Here is an 18,786-nt window from a genome sequence, read left to right as displayed (position 1 = left end):
TAATGGAAATCGGTGATACTTTATTTTGAGTTCTTTCTGGTGTAGTAAATAGAATAGATTTGTTTGCTCGAATTTGTTTTCCTCTGTCGGCTCTGTTAAAGAACCTTTCAGTGGTTTGTTGCTAATGACGGTTGGAGATTTTGATTTGAAGTCTAAAAAATAGGTTTTATATATTTGTATACGTAATGTGTTATGTGTTATATATGTAATGATAACAGTTGGTCTCTTTGGTAACTAACAGTGCCCACGACTTCATGCGCATTTGAATTTAACAATTAAGTTATTGTTGCCTAAAATAATTACATCAGTTATGTGCCAGTTAAAGTCTGGTCAAAATTTGGCATGCCGAGCTTGAGATAAATTATACCTACACACAAATAAAGTACATGAAAATTCAGTGGTGCTTGCCTGGGTTTGAAACCACAATCATCGTTTAAGATGCACGCGTTATAAGCACTGGCCCATCTCAGCTCCAAAACCGTTCCAACTCCATATAACCTTCCCCTATCATTCCTTTCATTTTGTATCTTACTTATAATTATTTTAATTTAAATAAATAATTAATTTTTGATAGTCTGTAATGATTCTTTATATACATATATGATAATGATATTTTAAAGCCAGTTATTACTAAATATTCCGCTATTTACCACGTTTTTTATTTTTATTTATTGGAGCTCGGTATTCATCCTGTTATTTCACCGATCATTACTAATGCGCAATTAGAACGAGCTTAAAAACCTAATATAAAATGATACATTTTTCGATATACGAGAACATAAAGGAACAGCCATTTTCATTCCATTTGATCAAATGCTTTACCAAATTTCGAATCAACTAAATATGACTTGATTTCTTTACCACATGCCAATTTACCAAATTCACATTAGCCGGCTAACAAGTTTCATCCGACGATGTTTTACCTTAATTAATTTGGCTCAGTTCACCATACCAGTGTGAAGCTGCATTTAGTAATACAAATGCTGTAATCCCATTGTCATGGGGCGGTGATTAATTAATCTAAAACAATACGAAACTAATTACCTGGATCTCCCTGTTATCTTAATTGTCTTCGAGTTTAATGTTTAAGGTGATATGTTCTTTGTCTGTCTTGCCATCAGGCCAGGATTATCTATTAAGCAGTGTTCCGACTTGGGGATCATCGGCAGACTGGGAAATAGTTCTGTATTGTTAGTATAATTGTTGGTGCTAAATGTTGCTCTTATTTTATTAAGCTGTTGGCATACTTTCGTCATATAGTAAAAAAGACGTTGGTTTTGAGTGAAATTACATAAGTCCAGAGGTATGTACGTAGCCTTGGAGCTCCTATATAATCATTCCGTGACCATGAGCATAAATACTTTGGTAGGCGAACTAGTAAATGAACTATCTGATGGTAAGAAGCCACCACACCGTTATATTTTAGTAATTCGTACTGTAACTGATTTTACATAGCCATTTTTGAAATATTAATATTTTGACATATTTACATAAATAAATAAGTTTTATATAATATTATACTTCTTAGTTTTAATCTTAAATAAAAAGCAATAAATTAAAATCGTTTTCTATTTTTTGCACCTGCAACAATATCTTCAATGGCAATTAAAAAAACAATTTGGAATTGGAACTCCATTAATGATACGACAGTTACACTTGTTCCATCGTTAGCCCATTTGTTTGCCGCAACGCGACCTAATCCCGGCCTTGTTCCGGGATAATCCGGGATCACGAATCATGACACTATTGTTGTAAGTGTGAAACCGACACAAATAGGCCTACGGCTTTACGCGACCCTAATGTTACCCCATCAATGTGTTTGATATGCGAATTTGTACTTTGCTTCACAAACTTAAAGATTTATTTTAGTTTAGCAACTATTCATTCGCGGTATTGTCGATAGAAAAGTGTTTATTTAAAAAATATCCTATGCTTAATACAACATTATGACTCTTATTGTTGTTGTATTTTAAGTCTTTTATAGCTTGATGTCAAATTTGTACTTACGACAGTTTAGTATTGATTCCTCTTTTGTTATGGAACAAGGGATGTGCTTTTGAGTGAATTTTATTTTAAACGCTCATTGTGGGGGGCTAATAACGAGATTATTATTTGTGTTTAGGGAGGATTGTTCAAATATTGCTATTGCTTGTTAAATGAAACGGCAAATTATTCTTAGTCAGCCTTATGTCTCTATTTTTGTGGAAAATTAGATGGTATATCCATGGTCCAGCCGATTGGTCTAATTGCAGATCTGACGGTTTAGGCGATTTCCACCAACTTTAGTCATTAGGTCAAAGGAAGGCACTACGTATTTAGTTACAGGCTAACAGAGATTTGGATGCTTTAGTATCATCAAACATCCTGCCTTGAGTTAAACCTGCTCGCTGATGCGGCACAGCTAACCTGATAGTGATAATGATAGTGTGTCGTTTGCCTAAGGTGCCTCAACGTTTTATCCTGCTGGCCATTTAAGATGTAAAGCTGTTGTTGCTGAGTGTTGTTATACTCTGCTAGAGATACCTTAATACAAGTCTTACTCTATCTAAGCTTCTTAGTAGATATTTATAACTTTTATCTTTTTTACATTCATGATCTCATCAGCCTGTGCTTTTCCACTATTGGATGTAAGCCTCCCCAAAGTTTTTTTGAACATTAAAAGTTAAAAAAAGTAACAGCCTGAAAATTTCCCACTGCTGGGCTAATGCATCCTCTCCCTTTGAGGAGAGGGTTTGGAACATATTCCACCACGCTGTTCCAATGCGAGTTGGTGGAATGCACATGTAGCTGAATTTCGATGAAATTAAACACATCAACGTTTCCTTGCGATGTTTTCCTTCACCACCGACCACGAGATGAATTATAAACACAAATTTAGCATATATATATAGCGGTGCTTGCCTGGGTTTGAACCCGAAATCATCGGTAAAGATGCACGCGTTCTAACCACTGGGCCATCACAGCTCTTAAACATTGAAACACCTTTAACCAATTATATTCTAATAAACAGATATGTTATACTCATACAAAACAACAGAAAAAAGTGTGCCGCGCCGGGGACCGTTTATCTTACATTTCGTTAAAAGTAAAAAGGATAGCTTGAGAAAAACAATAAGTAAAAGGGATAACTAGATGTTTTAATTACGCAAAACGTATTACTACATAATTATGATGTATTATAACGTATTACTGGCATAATTATGATGAAAACGACTAAAGGCAAACGTCCCAATTATGACGTTTTCTAGTCTTCACTTTTTGCGCGTTAACGACATATTTGTTTACTAGAACATCATTGCCTTTAACATTTAAAATGTGTATCGTCTGAATGTTTTCGTTAGCATAAACAAACAGTTAGTGTAACTGAAATAAAACCACGGAACTATGAAATTATAAGTAAATTGTAAAACGCGATGCAACTGCTGGGTATTATGCAAAGAACCACTAAACCTTATTGCCCATAACGTAAACGTTTACGACATTAGACTACGCCTAACGATCTACTTTAGACTCAACGACAAAGATACGACACGATGTCTTGAAAACCTATAACGATAAATAGTTTACATAATCGTTGAACGCAACGTACTTTTTGCTGAGTTTCTTTCGCCGGTTCTTCTCAGGTCTGAGCTGTAAAATTCCGAACCGGTGGTAGATTTTGGCCATTCAAAAAGCAGAGGTAAACACTTCTATATCGAATATTAATTTTTTACATTGTCTTTGTATATTAAATGTATCAGAACGTAACGTTTCGACTTTAAGGATGTGTCTATTGAGTATGCTGAGGTACAGACATGATCCTTTTTTCCTTGTATTATTTCAAGTTACAATACTACGTGCACCTAACTTTTAATAGCGATAAAAAAATATATTTGCTGTCTATTATATATATTTTTCAATTATTAAATTTTTTGTCGTTTCATTTGTAACTAGCCGTTAGTCTCCTTTCATTTTCCTTTGATATTTTGCTTATTATTTAGGTTTAAATAATTAATTGTTTCTGCTTTATTACATGCTATCTCCTTGTAGAATAATGATGGCAATTATAAGGTCATGTTGCCTTTGAGAATCACTGATCTAACTAAAAATGTCGTACTTTTCTTAAGTCATTGTTGCCAGGTCTTCGGTTTTCCTCCATGGTAAGTAGAAGTAATTTTTTTTAATAAATCTCAATTGAAAGAAATAAGACTGAGTGCCCTTTTAATTATACCCATTTATGTAAAATAAGAAACTAATGTTTTTTCTAAAACACACTCTACTTACTAATCTTGGTTATACTTTAATATTTTGGTGTAACTTAGCACCAAACTCGTGTAATGTTATCGAAATTTTATGTCATTTTAAAAATGTAAAATACTTTAAAAATATATATTTATCTCATTCAAATCTCATTCAATAGAGATTGATCAAAATAAAGAAACAGTGTTTACTCTGTTTATTTCAAGCCACCCTAACATTGGCCTTTTTGCCTTTGCAATTGCCAACATGTTTTTGTAAGCTGGTACGTTAAGAACACAGAAACAATTTATTAATTAATCTCTATAAGCCAAGTAAGTATTTTTAAATAAATCGTATCTATTTCATCCCGTAGCTTATAAAACAATTCGAAGCAGTCTCTATATCCGTTCGATAATTATCGTCGATACACATTGACGACACCCGCGGGTGCCGTGAGACAGGAGTACGTACACTTTAATACGATGTAAATATATTATTCGCGGGGACAAACCGACGAACATTACGGGAATTGCTTTCGTTTTATTTGACTTAACTTATTTATCTGTCTCGTCCTAATCACGTGATAAGGGCTGAGTTATCTCATTGAATCGGTTTTATTAAGAGTCAAATATAAGTGTGGAATTATAGATGTTATATATTTAGTAGGTGAATATTGTATGCTGATTCAAAAGCATACGTAAGTACTGAAAAAGAAAGGTAGATCTACGTATATCAGTATTTAGAACACTCGTGTCTTAACAAGTGAATTTAAAATTTGGGTAAACGTCACTGAATTAAATAAAATACAGAATAGGTCAATGATGTTGTAGTAAACAGATATGTTATTAACGCGCAAAAAGTGAAGACTAGAAAACGTCCTAATTGGGACGTTAGCCTTTAGTTGTTTTACCTAGTAATACGTTATAATACATCATAATTACGTAGTAATACGTTTTGCGTAATATCTAGTTATCCCTTTTACTTATTGATTTTATCAAGCTATCCTTTTTTACTTTTACCGAAATGTAAAAATAAACTAAAATAAACGGTCCCCGGCCCGGCACACTTTTTTCTGTTGTTTAGTATGGATATAACATATCTGTTTATTAGAATATCATTGGAATAGGTACTTAGGGCTAAAATAAAAAATATAAATAATCCTAAAACTAAAACCAAATTTTTGATATAATTGTACAACAGGTGGACTTATGGCTAATTAGCCATCTCTCCCAAATATGAAGATGGCTTTAAAAATGGCTTTGGTGAATGTAGAAGAAATTGAAAATAGCTTCCGTGTTCTCTTCCCGTAGTGTACTTCCTATACTTCATCTACTATACTTCACCGGCTATAGGCATTGGCGATGTTAGAAATATTAACTATTCCTTACAGCGTCAATGCGCCACCAACATTGGGAACTATGACGGTATGTCCCTTGTGCATTTAGTTACACTGGCTCACTCACCTTTCAAATCGGAACACAGCAATAAGTACTGTTGTTTGGCGGTAGAATATCTGATGAGTGGGTGGTACCCAGACGGGCTTGCAGAAAGCCTCCATCAAGAAATTTATCAACTATGTAATCTTGTATTGAGTACAATAGTTTTCTAAAAATAAAATCCATATATATGTTTACACGTGTCCCTGTGTAATCCTACATACACGAGTAATGTCATTCTTATTTTTAGAGATTATCCGGATTTTATTTTTAGATATCTGTATTACTCAATACAAGATTACATAGCTGATAAAAACGTGAATAGTTAGTAGATTTACATAAACAAATATATATTGAATTTAATCTGCACAATAACTGGTTATAGGCGGTTTTTTCCGATGAAATCTACTTTCAGAAACGGTGTTAACTTTTTTCAACATTGTCTTATGATATGGTGATCCAAAGATGCTTGTAAGAGCGTACTTGAATTAAATATAAGTATGTTAATTAGATATTTGGCAAATCTGTTAAGTGAAACACAAAAGATAAAAAATAATGTTTATGAATTTAATTTATATCTGTTAAGAGAGAACGCAACGAAGAATCGAATTGTGATAATGCTTTGAACGCTCGTAAGTATGATTGAGATAACATCAAGAACATTGTGTTTTATTTTTATTAAAACTTTTAAAAGTAATTAATAAATATAATAAGTTACACAGATAAAAAAATATTTCAGTGAAAAAGTTAGGTTCCACCGAGATTTGAACTCGGATCGCTGGATTCAGAGTCCAGAGTGCTAACCGTTACACCATGGAACCTGTGATAACTTTCTTAAAATTACTGATCGTTTATTTTTATGAAACAGCATTTATTAAATATCGTTATTGTAAATTTTATTTTTATTCATGAGCGTAATTCGACGGTTCTACTTAAAAATACTATAATTCATTTAATATAAAATTTTATCGTTTCAGTTTTACAATTAAGGATTGTTGATAAATTACTTGTAGTACTAGCACGCGGATTCGCTTGCATTTAAAGGATAGGTGGTGAAGAGCTAGACATAATGTTACGTTATACTTACGTTTTTCCTTGGAGTTAAAACTTGCTTCATATCAATTTTATCAGATTCGATTCACTGGTTTGGAGGTGAAGGTGAAACAACAGACAGATAGACAGAAAAAGACGGAGAGTTAATTTTACATTTATAATATTAATATCCATAATTATATATAAGGTTAGTCTTTATTATATATAAAGTATAGTCTATAGACAGGGGGGTCGCCCGCGAGACTTAATTAAAAATTTTTTTTGTTCTTTCGTTTTAATTTCATTTCATTGTAGACTCCAAGTTTCTCATCTATTTTGACGCTAAAATGACGAAATCTTTTTTTCAATATCAAGTAGCATACTTTGTTCAGTTATAAGTATAGTTCACTTTAATTCTGTTTACGTTTTTCATTTTTTTCTTATACAGTTGTACCGCTTTCTAAACGGCCAGTGACATTTTTATGCTCTCTGCAGCTTAGGTAATAATTTATTCAATTGTAATTAATAATTATCTTTAATTTTCAACACATTACAGTTGGAGCTCTACAAAATGAAACTATAACTAATTTTTTATATGCAGCCATCGTCCTATAATCACTGAGACAAAAATCTTATTACCTTATTAATATATATAAGATTTCAAAGTAAGAATCCTTAGGACGTGTAATTTATACAACGATTACTTAAAGTAATGGAACATAGTTAATAAAAATTGAATTTTGAAAGAGATTGTTTTGTAATTCATACTATTGTGATAGCTAATACATATATAATATATAAAGTATTTTCAATAGTGATACATATATATACAGACAATTGATTCTGTTTTATATCTGCGAAATTATTTAACAAATTCCTTTAATTGACAGTGAAGTTCCATTTAACTGGTAACAAATCAATGGAGAAAATTGTTAGGGACGCTACCCTTCTTTTTCCTCTTGTTCCGACTCTCTCTAAATCTTTATTAGCCGTAAGATAGCTCTAAGCACGCGATCAGCTTGTACCCATGTATCTGTATTATTAAAATTAATTTGTTTTATGTACATAACGACTAGCTACATAGTTTAAATGTATTAATATATAGGTTTCTGTTTTGGGAAATTAATACTATTTTTTTTAATAAAACTTCACACGGATAATAAAATGTTTTGGTTGTATATTTGATACCAAATTATAATTAGAAAGATTAAGTATGATATTATTTTATACAACTGGCGCCTGTGAAAAAAATGATGCAAAATTTTATGACTGTGATAGAGTTTTCCTTTAAGCGTTTGAATTAAAAAAATGTTATATTTTAAATAGTTTTAATTAGTACTTGCAATATAATTTTACGTCAATAGTATATTTTAGGCACTTGGGAAAAAAAATGGTGAAAAATTCAGTAAAAAAATAAGTAATCATAACGGTGTAAATGAGACCGGTAAGTTTCATTTTTAAATTACACAAATAAAAAAAAAATACAAAAACAGTCAATCAATTAAAAATGAAATATAATAAATGAAATAAAGCATTATAAAATCTAAAGCCGCCATACACTAGCTAGCAACGAAATCAGATATATAAACATCGCATGCAAGACCCCAGTACCTCGCGTCCTATGGGACGTACATGCCATTAATTATTCCCGCTAACTACTTAGCTTTCGACACGAAGCTGTATTGCAGACCAATGTGTTTTAATTTTCACCCAATAAATAGAGGTATTTCCCGTGAAATATGCTGGAACTCTACATAATGACTAATGTTTTCGAGTACTTTACATAAAATATTTAAAGCTTTAGATAAAAAGAGTAATATATTATTTTTATTTTACTAACCTTTTTAAAATAATAATGGCAATGCAATTGAAAAACTTATCGAATGTAATGTAATATTTAATTTATTTTCTATGTTTGTCTTGGGTCTGGGTGTTTGTTGTACCATTGTTACCTCTCATTTTCCATAACACAAGTGCTTTAGCTACTTACATTGGGATCAGAGTAATGTATGTGATGTTGTCTCATATTTATTTATTTAAATAAACATATATTAATGAATAGATTTCTTTACATATTTATGTTTTTCTTTTAATTATCACTATCTTAAATTCAGTTGACTGACAAATAGGCCATAGGTACTGTAAGATATATTGATTAATGCTTATATCTCTCGTGCATTGATAGTGCCTGGGAACTAAGGTGTTGTTCCTTGTGCTTTTGCACGCTGATTTAAATCCCCTGGAATACAAGAATAATCATCATGTCAGCCGTAAGACGTCCACAGCTGAACATAGGCCTCTCCCAATGATTTCCACCTTGACCGGTGAGTAGCGGCCTCCATCCACCGGTACCCCGCAGATTTGACCAGATCGTCGGTCCACCTCTCAAAATTATAATAACACAAGAATACTGAGTATATAAGTTTGGCATTACAATATCTGATGAGCGAGTGGTACCCAGACAGTTATCTTAAAATCCTACCAAGTACTAAAAATTTATTTCTGTTTACTACAAAATTTGAGAGTTAAAAAGGACCTATTACAAGACATATGAATAAACGCGGATGCCTGGTTTGATTCTATTTGAATTGGAATATTTATCTGCTTATATAACAATCTTGTATTATATATAAGTATGTAGGTTTTACCCTATAAGAACCTTACCCCTATAGAAACCGTTTAACCTTATAAGAATGGCTGAATCTCGTGGCATAAGTTTTATGTATATAATTTAATTCTTTTCAGTACAGCATTAGAAAATTATATATATTATGATTAATGTGATTGAATTTCCTATCCTTTTTACCTATTTCATTAACATAAACTATATTTTATACAACAACTAGTTAATATATACAACAGTGTAAAGAGATATAATCGTTGCTTTGGAAAACTTAGTGACTCTATAATGTTACATAATCTGTTATTTTGTCTTATACATAGAAAATGTATATACATGTCGCAGTATCAAAAAGTTTAATTAGGTTTTTTTTTTATCGTACATGCTGGCAACGTCAATATGACGTAGAACATATGAATGAAAAAGTCATATTTGATAGAATATTGAAATTGGAAAAAATTTATACTTCGAATATCACCATGTCTGATAACGAATTGATATCTAACTCCTCGTTATACATATACGGTAATGTTGGTTTCCGAAAATCATGAAATTGTACATGACGAGTACCTCGTGTGTGTGTGTGTGTTTTTTTGTGAAGATCATTTATACTAGCTGTAGTTCATGACAATGTTTATACAGTCAGAAAGAACAATTTTAAAATAAATAATAATATACATAATTAGTCAGATATAAGATTTCGGAATATTTTAAGGAAACATTGTAGAGGTTCCATGGTGTAATGGTTAGCACTCTGGACTCTGAATCCAGCGATCCGAGTTCAAATCTCGGTGGAACCTTCTATTTTACATACTTACAATACAAAATCAAACCATATTTTTTTATATTTAAAAGCGATAAATATTTTTTTGTACTACTTCTCTATATATATTTATATCTATGTTTTAGATGCATCGTGATTTTGTAAAACAAAAGATTGTAGAAGAAAATCCGTAACGTAAATAATAGCTAAATAATTAATCTTTATGGTAAAAACATCGCCTGGGCATTGTTGAACAGCTTTTACAATAAGATACCGCAAATACCTCGTTTAGGCAAATCATATTAATATTTATAGAAAATATTATAGATGATAAAAATATTATACGTTGTTTTTCTGCTAGTACAAATGATAATTTTATATCTCAGTATGTTATAATTATGTAAGTAGAAAAGCCTAACTGAAATTTTTATCGATTCATAATCAATAATAATTATAACAAAGTAAACGACAACGACAACACCCAGTGGCTAGAACGCGTGCATCTTAACCGATGATTGCGGGTTCAAACCCAGGCGAGCACCGCTGATCCATGTGCTTAATTTGTCTTTATAATTCATCTCGTACTCGGCAGTGAAGGAAAATATCGTGAGGAAACCTGCATGTGACAAATTTCACAGAAATTCTGCCACATGTGTATCCCACCAACCCGCATTGGTTCCAAACCTTCTCCTCAAAGGGAGAGGAGGCCGTTAGCCCAGCAGTGGGAATTTGCAGGCTGTTGTTGTTGTTGAAACGACAACGATTGACAATTCAAAATACCTAAAAAATATTAAGTAATTTCATTGAATTATTTTTAAGTATATAAGATATAGAAGCCCTTGGTGGTAGGGCTTTGTGCAAGCCCGTCTGGGTAGGTACCACCCACTCATCAGTTATTCTACCGCCAAATAACAGTACTTAGTATTGTTGTGTTCCGATTTGAAGGGTGAGTGAGCCAGTGCAACTACAGGCACAAGGGAAATAACATCTTAGTTCCCAAGGTTGGTGGCACATTGACGATGTAAGGAATAGTTAATATTTCTTACAGCGTCATTGTCTATGGGTTATGGTGACCACTTACCATCACGTGGCCCATATGCTCGTCTGCCAACCTATACCATAAAATAAAAAAAAAAATAAATAAGTAGTTCATAAATACATCAATATAAGTTGTATAATAAATCACCAGTAGATAGATATGAAGCAACAATATTCATAAGTTGTAATTAAAAATTTATGATTTTATTTATTCTGAATCTTCCAAGACAGCTACACAAAGAACTTTTCTATAAATTGTTTTGTTAATTCGTTTGACGCTTTTAATATAATGTTAACAGATTACCCTCACGCATATATATTCAAATTTAAATGTACCTTAAATAAATAGAAATAATCATACTTTTGTGTTATCGCTTCTAAGTGAATTGCTATTATCAATGAGAAATTTCGAACCAGGAATATAGTTTTTCACGCATTGCCGCAACCTACTTTAACCCCATATGCCAGATTAGGAAATGCTCTCGATTATATACAAGAGATCCGATGAACTCAATTCGATTCGAAGGCTTATAATCCGCAGTCGGATCCAATTTCATCACCATATCACTTTCCGATATCACCCTTCCACAATAGACGCAGACGCCATCAAATTTATTCAAATTGTACCGTGTCGTAGCCGCAATTTTGTCACACCTGCCTTAATATTTTATCAAACGAATTTGAACTATATTGTATACCATACAGAGTACATTTTACAACAGCTATATTGATTCCTCAATTCCGAACAGCACTATATGATTATGGATAGAAATTCTTATTCCACTCAAAGTAACATCCGTTTTCTCTTAGCAGAGGTTCACTCGTCTTCAGCGTATTTGATGAGCGAATATGAACCTTATTTATTTACTAGTAGTGCTCTTAAGGTGGGACTGTGGCTATGGAAATGGGAATGCATGAATTACGCCTGCAGAGTCTTTTGTATCAACGCATTTCGAAGCTAAAAGATAAGCGACGTGATCTCTTAGGAACGTATTATGGCGTTGAAGATATTTAACAATTGACGATCATTACGTTGACCCAATAGAATATTACTTGTGGCAGGGCTCTGAGCAAGCTTGGTTTGTTACCACCATCACATATTCCACCGTGAAACAGTAATGCTTTGTAAATTATTGCGTTCCAGTTTAAAGGGCAAATGAGCATGAGTAATTACATTCAAAAGGGTCATAACATAACATGGATGGAAGTTGGCGAAGTGAGCAGTGGTGATAATTTAACAAGATGGCCAGTTTGGCAGTCTGACTAGCTATTTAAAGAAGACTGAAGAGATTGTATAAATGTACCTATAAAATAATGACTTATACTGCATTCTAATAAGTTGACTCGAGTGTTTGATTAATCTACGATATTCTTTACGCAATTTGTTAAGCAAAGTTAGAGAGATTATAAATAATTAAGTGTAAGAGTATTATAAACAAAGATATATTAATCATAAATTCTTAGTAGTGCCATAGATAAGTTATTAGCAAATAGCCTGAAATATATAAAGTTTATATATAAGTAAATATATAAGTTTTGTTTATCATTATTCCTACTACGATTGAAATATGTTCTTTTAATTTGAAGTTGAAAACAGATGAAATTAGTTTGATCAAAACGTAAATAAACTACAAGTATATGTTATTAACATATTGACATATGAAAATATAATACATTCCCGTTTTACAAATCAACCAACACATGCTATGACATTAAAAAAACCGGCACGGTTCGAATAAGATGAAATTCCTACGGCGTGTCTTCAGCCAGAGCTCCTTTGCCGTCGATAAACGAGTTTCGAAGCGTCGGCAAAGTGTAATTTCGACGTCGACGCTTGCAAAGTTAACTTTGCCGAATTTACATAAAGATGGCACGAACGGTGAGTTTGTGACGCATCGGAATCAAGTTAGGGGCGGAGTTACTTTAAAACTGTCGCTTAGTTGAGACGCAGAATCCGTTTATGCGATCCGAGTTTTCGCGAGTTCGAGTATAGTGAGTAGCGGCTATTTTATCGACACTGATAATTCGTTATTTATTTAAAAATCGAATTTTTCTTTATACTTTCATTGGACACCACACATAGACAATAATTAAATACAACATAGATTCAAGTTTAATAAAAGATGTGTCCAATTTTGACGTGGTGGAAAATCTCTTTGGTGGTAGGGCTTTGTGCAAGCCCGCCTGTAGGTACCACCCACTCATCAAATATTCTACCGCTAAACAACAGTACGCAGTATTGTTGTGTTCCGGTTTGAAGGGTGAGAGCTAGTGTAACTACAGGCACAAGGGACATAGCGTCTTAGTTCCCAAAGTTGGTGGCGCATTGACGATGTAAGGAATAGTTAATATTTCTTACAGCGTCATTGTCTATGGGTGATGGTGACCACTTACTATCAGGTGGCCCATATGCTCGTCCGACAACCTATTCCCTAAAAAAAAAGTCAATGTCGCTATTTAGCGATCTCTTCCAAACAATCAACGGTGTAGTAGGATAGGTCATACAAGATGAGTTGGGGTACCAAATTGTTTCGGACTATACGATTGTTACAGTTACGGATATTTCATTGCTTAAGAAATGACTTAAAAAATATATCCCATATCTTTCTCCGGGACTCAATACAGCTCTATACTATGTTTCATCTAAATCGGTTCAGCGATTTAAACGTAAAAACCACCGTTTGAGAAAGCAGTCTTCACAGAAGAAACGGCAAGAAACTCCCATAGCTGCTATTTTCAAATAAACAGATTTACAATGTTATTTACAATACTTAGTGTACTGTGATTCGATGTGTGACTTAGTTACCACATAGTGGCCCATAGAAAAAATGTCGCTAAACTATAAATTCTATATGTGCCCAACAAATATAAACAAATTCGACTTATATATCGATACGCATAGTCCCATCCCTATTCATCTCTAGAGGCGTCCAAGTTGCGTATTGAGTTACGCGCCCTCTCGGTCCAATCGTATCATCTGCCTCCAAAGCCATTATAATATCCGTTGCCGGTACATCGTAATCTTCTTATTTACATAATAGCACTCCAGTCGCTTCTGTTTGTGTTCTCGCTATTGTTGTTAATAAGTGAATATCTCTTGTATAGATGATCGATATTTTAGTAATGTCAACCCTTTAGGTAATAGTTATGTTTTAAATGCAAGCTGATATATCGTCAGTAATATTAGTATGAAAAGCTGGCTAAACAGACAAACATTTTTGAAGTAACTAGTGCTTCATTTATTTTTAATTTTATGTGTATCCAACAACCTGGAATTGAGCAATGATTGAATAATTTTGAAACCTCAAGAAGAGGAGCCTCAGACCTGTAGCTGACAAAAAAAGTATAATTATATAATATTTTATTTATTTCTTTAAATGCATAACCTATTCAAGATGATATCAATACATAATTAGATACACTTTTACCTAAATTATTTATCATTACTTTATGTATATACTATTTAAACATAAATAAATCCGATGAACGATTAGTTTTATATAAATGGAATGACCTGTCCTATTCTAAATACATTACGAATAAATAATCGCTACATAATATAGAGTCGCTTCACGCCGTAAATCAGCTTAGATTTTATAAACTACGCAACGGATTTTAATACGTATTTCATTAATATACAGTGTAATTTAAGAGGAAGGTTTATATGTATAATACATGTACATTATAGAAGATATCAATCTAAAAGCTGTATACCCTCATTGTATCCAAGCGAAGCCGGCACAGGTAGTTAGTTGTTAATCGCCATCGATAAGCTATCTAACAAAAACTTTTAATAAAATATATAAAATTTAATGCTATTTCGGTATACAAAACATTCACTCATCGGGCTATAAGTAATATGGATATAACAAAACGTAAGGAGAAAATAAACATATTTAAATTAAATATCTAAATTTACACAGAGAATAGAATTTACTGCAGAACACAAGCAGTATATTGGCAGACATTTTATCACACGCACATTCTTCAATAACAATTCTATCAGGGGGCGTATTTGAATGCTCCCAGTAATTGATTCGTCGCGGTGCCCTCTGAATTTCAATGAGACATTAAAAGATGTAACTCACTTCGTGACGGCTGTAAATCAAACTGCTAAGATGGAGATATCGAGATCGCTTCACTTTGTAGGTAATTATATATTTATATTATATTAAATTAAGATTATTAATATTCCAATTCTAAATTTAAATTTTTCATTTTTTTTAATTGTATTAATCTGAATGTGTGTTATGAAAGAATTTTGATATAGATTTTTACCTACACTGGACTTGATAATAATTTGTACTAGACAAGCAACGAGTAATATTCGTTTCACACAGTTCTTAATTTGTTTATGCATTGTTAGCAGATTTTCGACCAATATATCCACCATACTGTATTTTTTATGGTATAGGTTGGCGGACGAGCATATAGGCCACCTGAAGATAAATGGTCTCCATCACCCATAGACAATGACGCTGTAAGAAATATTAACTATTCCTAATATCGTGTGTCCCTTGTGTCTGTAGTTACACTGGCTCACTCGCTCTTTAAACCGGAACACAACAATACTGAGCACTGTTATTTGGCGGTAGAATAACTGATGAGTGGGTGGTACCTACCCAGACGGGCTTGCACAAAACCCTACCACCAAGAAATGAATAGTGTATAAGATAAGCATAGTAAAACAAGAATTAAACCCCTCTTTAAAAGGAAAGAAAATTTTTGCTCTGATAGGGATAATATAATGACATTTCTAGAGTAACATATAGGTATTCTGATTGTTTTTGTAACGAGGCTTTTATATACTTACAGTAAAGTCAACTGTCAGAAATCGTCACGGGAGACATAGAGAATTATTGTTGTCTCTTTTTACAATATTTCCTTCTCTCACTTTCAATTTTATTATTAGATAATGATGCTTATTATATTAGTATTATGTACTATATAGCTTCTATATAGCTACTATATACTTCTAGAATGGATTTAAAAGGTTTCTATTGAAAAGATTCTTTAAATATCAAACGGTCAATGTTTTCCGAATCGTTGGTAAAACGATCGCAAAAATTTACGTCTCTGCCTCATGAAAAGTGATTACTGTTGTAAAAAAATTTGATCGCGCCGAACTTTATGCATCGTCATAAATACGACAAAACTTAACGTTATTTATGACAACCGATACGATACTAAGTGATAGGACGATAAAGTTTATTTCGTCTAACGTGCGTCAAAGGTTGTTTCTAATATACGAGTATGGTTATCGAATATCGATGTTATTTTAATCGATTGTATCGAATGGAAAGATAATTTAATAGTACCTAATTGCCTCTTAATATGCCATTGCTTACAACAACAACCTGTATATTCCCAATGCTGGGCTAAAGGCTTTGAGGAGAAGGTTTGGAACATATTCCACCACGCTGTTCCAATGCGGGTTCTTGGAAGCAATGCGGGTTGGTGGATTGCTTGGCTACACTTTTTTGGGTAGAGTGTACATTGGTGATTTTAGGGATAGTTAATATTTCTCAAAGTATCAACGTCTATAGGCGGCACTTCAACCTATTTTCATGAATTAAAAGCTTAGCTAATATTATAAATACTCAGTTTTATCTTACGTAGTCAAGTTTGCACACAAAATAGTCCTTTACCGGTAAACTCATGATTCTTTATCAAACAGATATAAGAAAAGGATCTACCCCGGCGAAGCACGGGTGCCATTTATATTATATTAAAATTGTAAATTGTCAATAGAAAAAAAAACTCGGAATTTCTTTCTCAATTTCTTTTCAGGGGTCTTATTCTAAACGTCGTGTCTTATTTAACAATCAATAAAGTGTTATATCCATCGGAGAACCAAAGTCATCGACATAGCCCACCGGATAAGTAAGCTGAAGTGGCAGTGGACTGGCCATATTTGTCGCGGAACTAATAAATGTTGGGTAAAACGTGTTCTAGAGTACTCGAGCACGGTGGAGTGACGATTTACGCAAGGCGGCTGGCAGGAGGTGGATGCGAGTAGCCGAAGAACGATCACAGTGGCGTGTAATTGGAGAGGCCTATGTCCAGCAGTGGACGAAAAAAGGCTGTTGATTATGATGAACATGATGAAAGAGTTATATTGATGAAATGAATTTAATTTAGAATAGAATAGAATAGAATAAGGTTTATTCGGGAACACACACATTTATAAATTAAAGAAATACAAAAGATAAAAATAAAAAAAATAGTAACAAATTTTAACAGGAATAACAAATGTAACATGCAATTATTAAATAAAAATATACCTACAACAATGAAGAGAAAAGGAAAAAAAAATATGACTATAAAAAAAAAACTAATAATAAAAAAAAATAACGAGAATTAATGCTATCTGCTATCTGCAATCTATCTTTAATGGTGCAATATCCCCGAAAAGGAATGTCCCTCAGTTATTGTTGGAGTTTTGCTCCAAAACTGGTTTTCAGTGACATCCATTTCTTTTTTTTTCTACGGTATGCAGCAACTTGCTTTTAGTACACAATAACTATATAAAAAAAAAATAGGGAAAAAATCTTCAAAAGTAAATAGAATATTTATATTTAAATAATACATAATTATATAACTATACAAAACCTGACATGATTTGATTTACTAATGAAAAATTATTGGGATAGGTTCCTCAGTTCCGGTATTCACCGTACATCCCTAATATCAAATATGTACAATGCTATCTATATTAATATTATAAATGTGAAAGTAGTTCTGTCTGTTTGTCCATCGCTTTTTCACGACTAAACCGCTGAATTGAATTTGATGAAATATGGTATGAAGCAAACTTGAACTACAATAATGGACATTGGACATACTAAGGCCTAACACAGAACAACCAACACCGTATAACGCGAGTCACCACGGGCGACTACTAGTTATGCATAAATAATATAAAAATATCGATAAAAGCAGTATTGGAAGCATATAAATATGATACAATTTTATCAAATTACCTATTCAGATAAAACTCTGACGTCGAACGTAAACTGGAAAGCCGTATGACACTTAAAGGGCTGCCCCTCGAGAATCAATGGAAGCAGAAAATTATGCAAAGAGTAAAGTGGTCAAACTTGAGGGTTCTTTTATGAGATATATCAATATTTTATGAGATATATCTTCTTCGAATCAATCATTCTCGTGCAATTTACATTCGAACGACGTATATTCTGATACATTCAATCATTATATTTTACGCGTGTATTGCTTATGTGATAAGATCTATGTCGTTTTTATTATTGCTTAAATAACATTATCGATCGTTTTGATTAATAAATATTTAATTTTTTATTAACAACAAAGAAAAGCCTTATCATTTTCTGGATTTAAAACGTTTCTGATTAATTTCATTTATATCATATATTGCTGATTGTCTTCGGTCAGTTTTTTTCAGGTCTGAGATACTTATTGCTGACTTCTTTTTGAATATATACTGTCAGTTGGTAGAGATAGTACATCTGATAGTTAATTGATACTTAGACTCTTATACATTGGTGCTGTTAGAATTATTTGATCATTACTCTGTGGAACCAGTTTGTTCCAGTTTTTCGAACTAATACGTCTTAGGAACCTTCAAAAACAGTCTACCCCTTCCTTAATGGGCGGCGACGAATCTGCAAGCACGCTAGTGTTGCAGATGTTTAAGAGTCACT

General features: G+C 32.7%; 2 non-coding genes across 2 annotated transcripts; one reads left to right on the top strand and one right to left on the bottom strand.

Annotated features, from left to right (window-relative positions):
- Nucleotides 1-6,403: 6,403 nt before the first annotated feature.
- On the bottom strand, nt 6,404-6,475 carry Trnaq-cug. The gene has a single exon. It is a non-coding gene; the product is annotated as a tRNA-Gln (tRNA).
- Nucleotides 6,476-10,034: 3,559 nt separating this feature from the next.
- Nucleotides 10,035-10,106, top strand: Trnaq-cug. The gene has a single exon. It is a non-coding gene; the product is annotated as a tRNA-Gln (tRNA).
- The last annotated feature ends 8,680 nt before the right edge of the window (nt 10,107-18,786 follow it).

This window comes from Vanessa cardui, chromosome 7, assembly GCF_905220365.1.
Source record: "Vanessa cardui chromosome 7, ilVanCard2.1, whole genome shotgun sequence".
In the NCBI taxonomy this organism is placed as follows: Eukaryota; Metazoa; Arthropoda; class Insecta; order Lepidoptera; family Nymphalidae; genus Vanessa; species Vanessa cardui.
The sequence above is the reverse complement of the archived record's forward strand: the minus strand, read 5'-3'. Positions and strand labels throughout refer to the sequence as shown.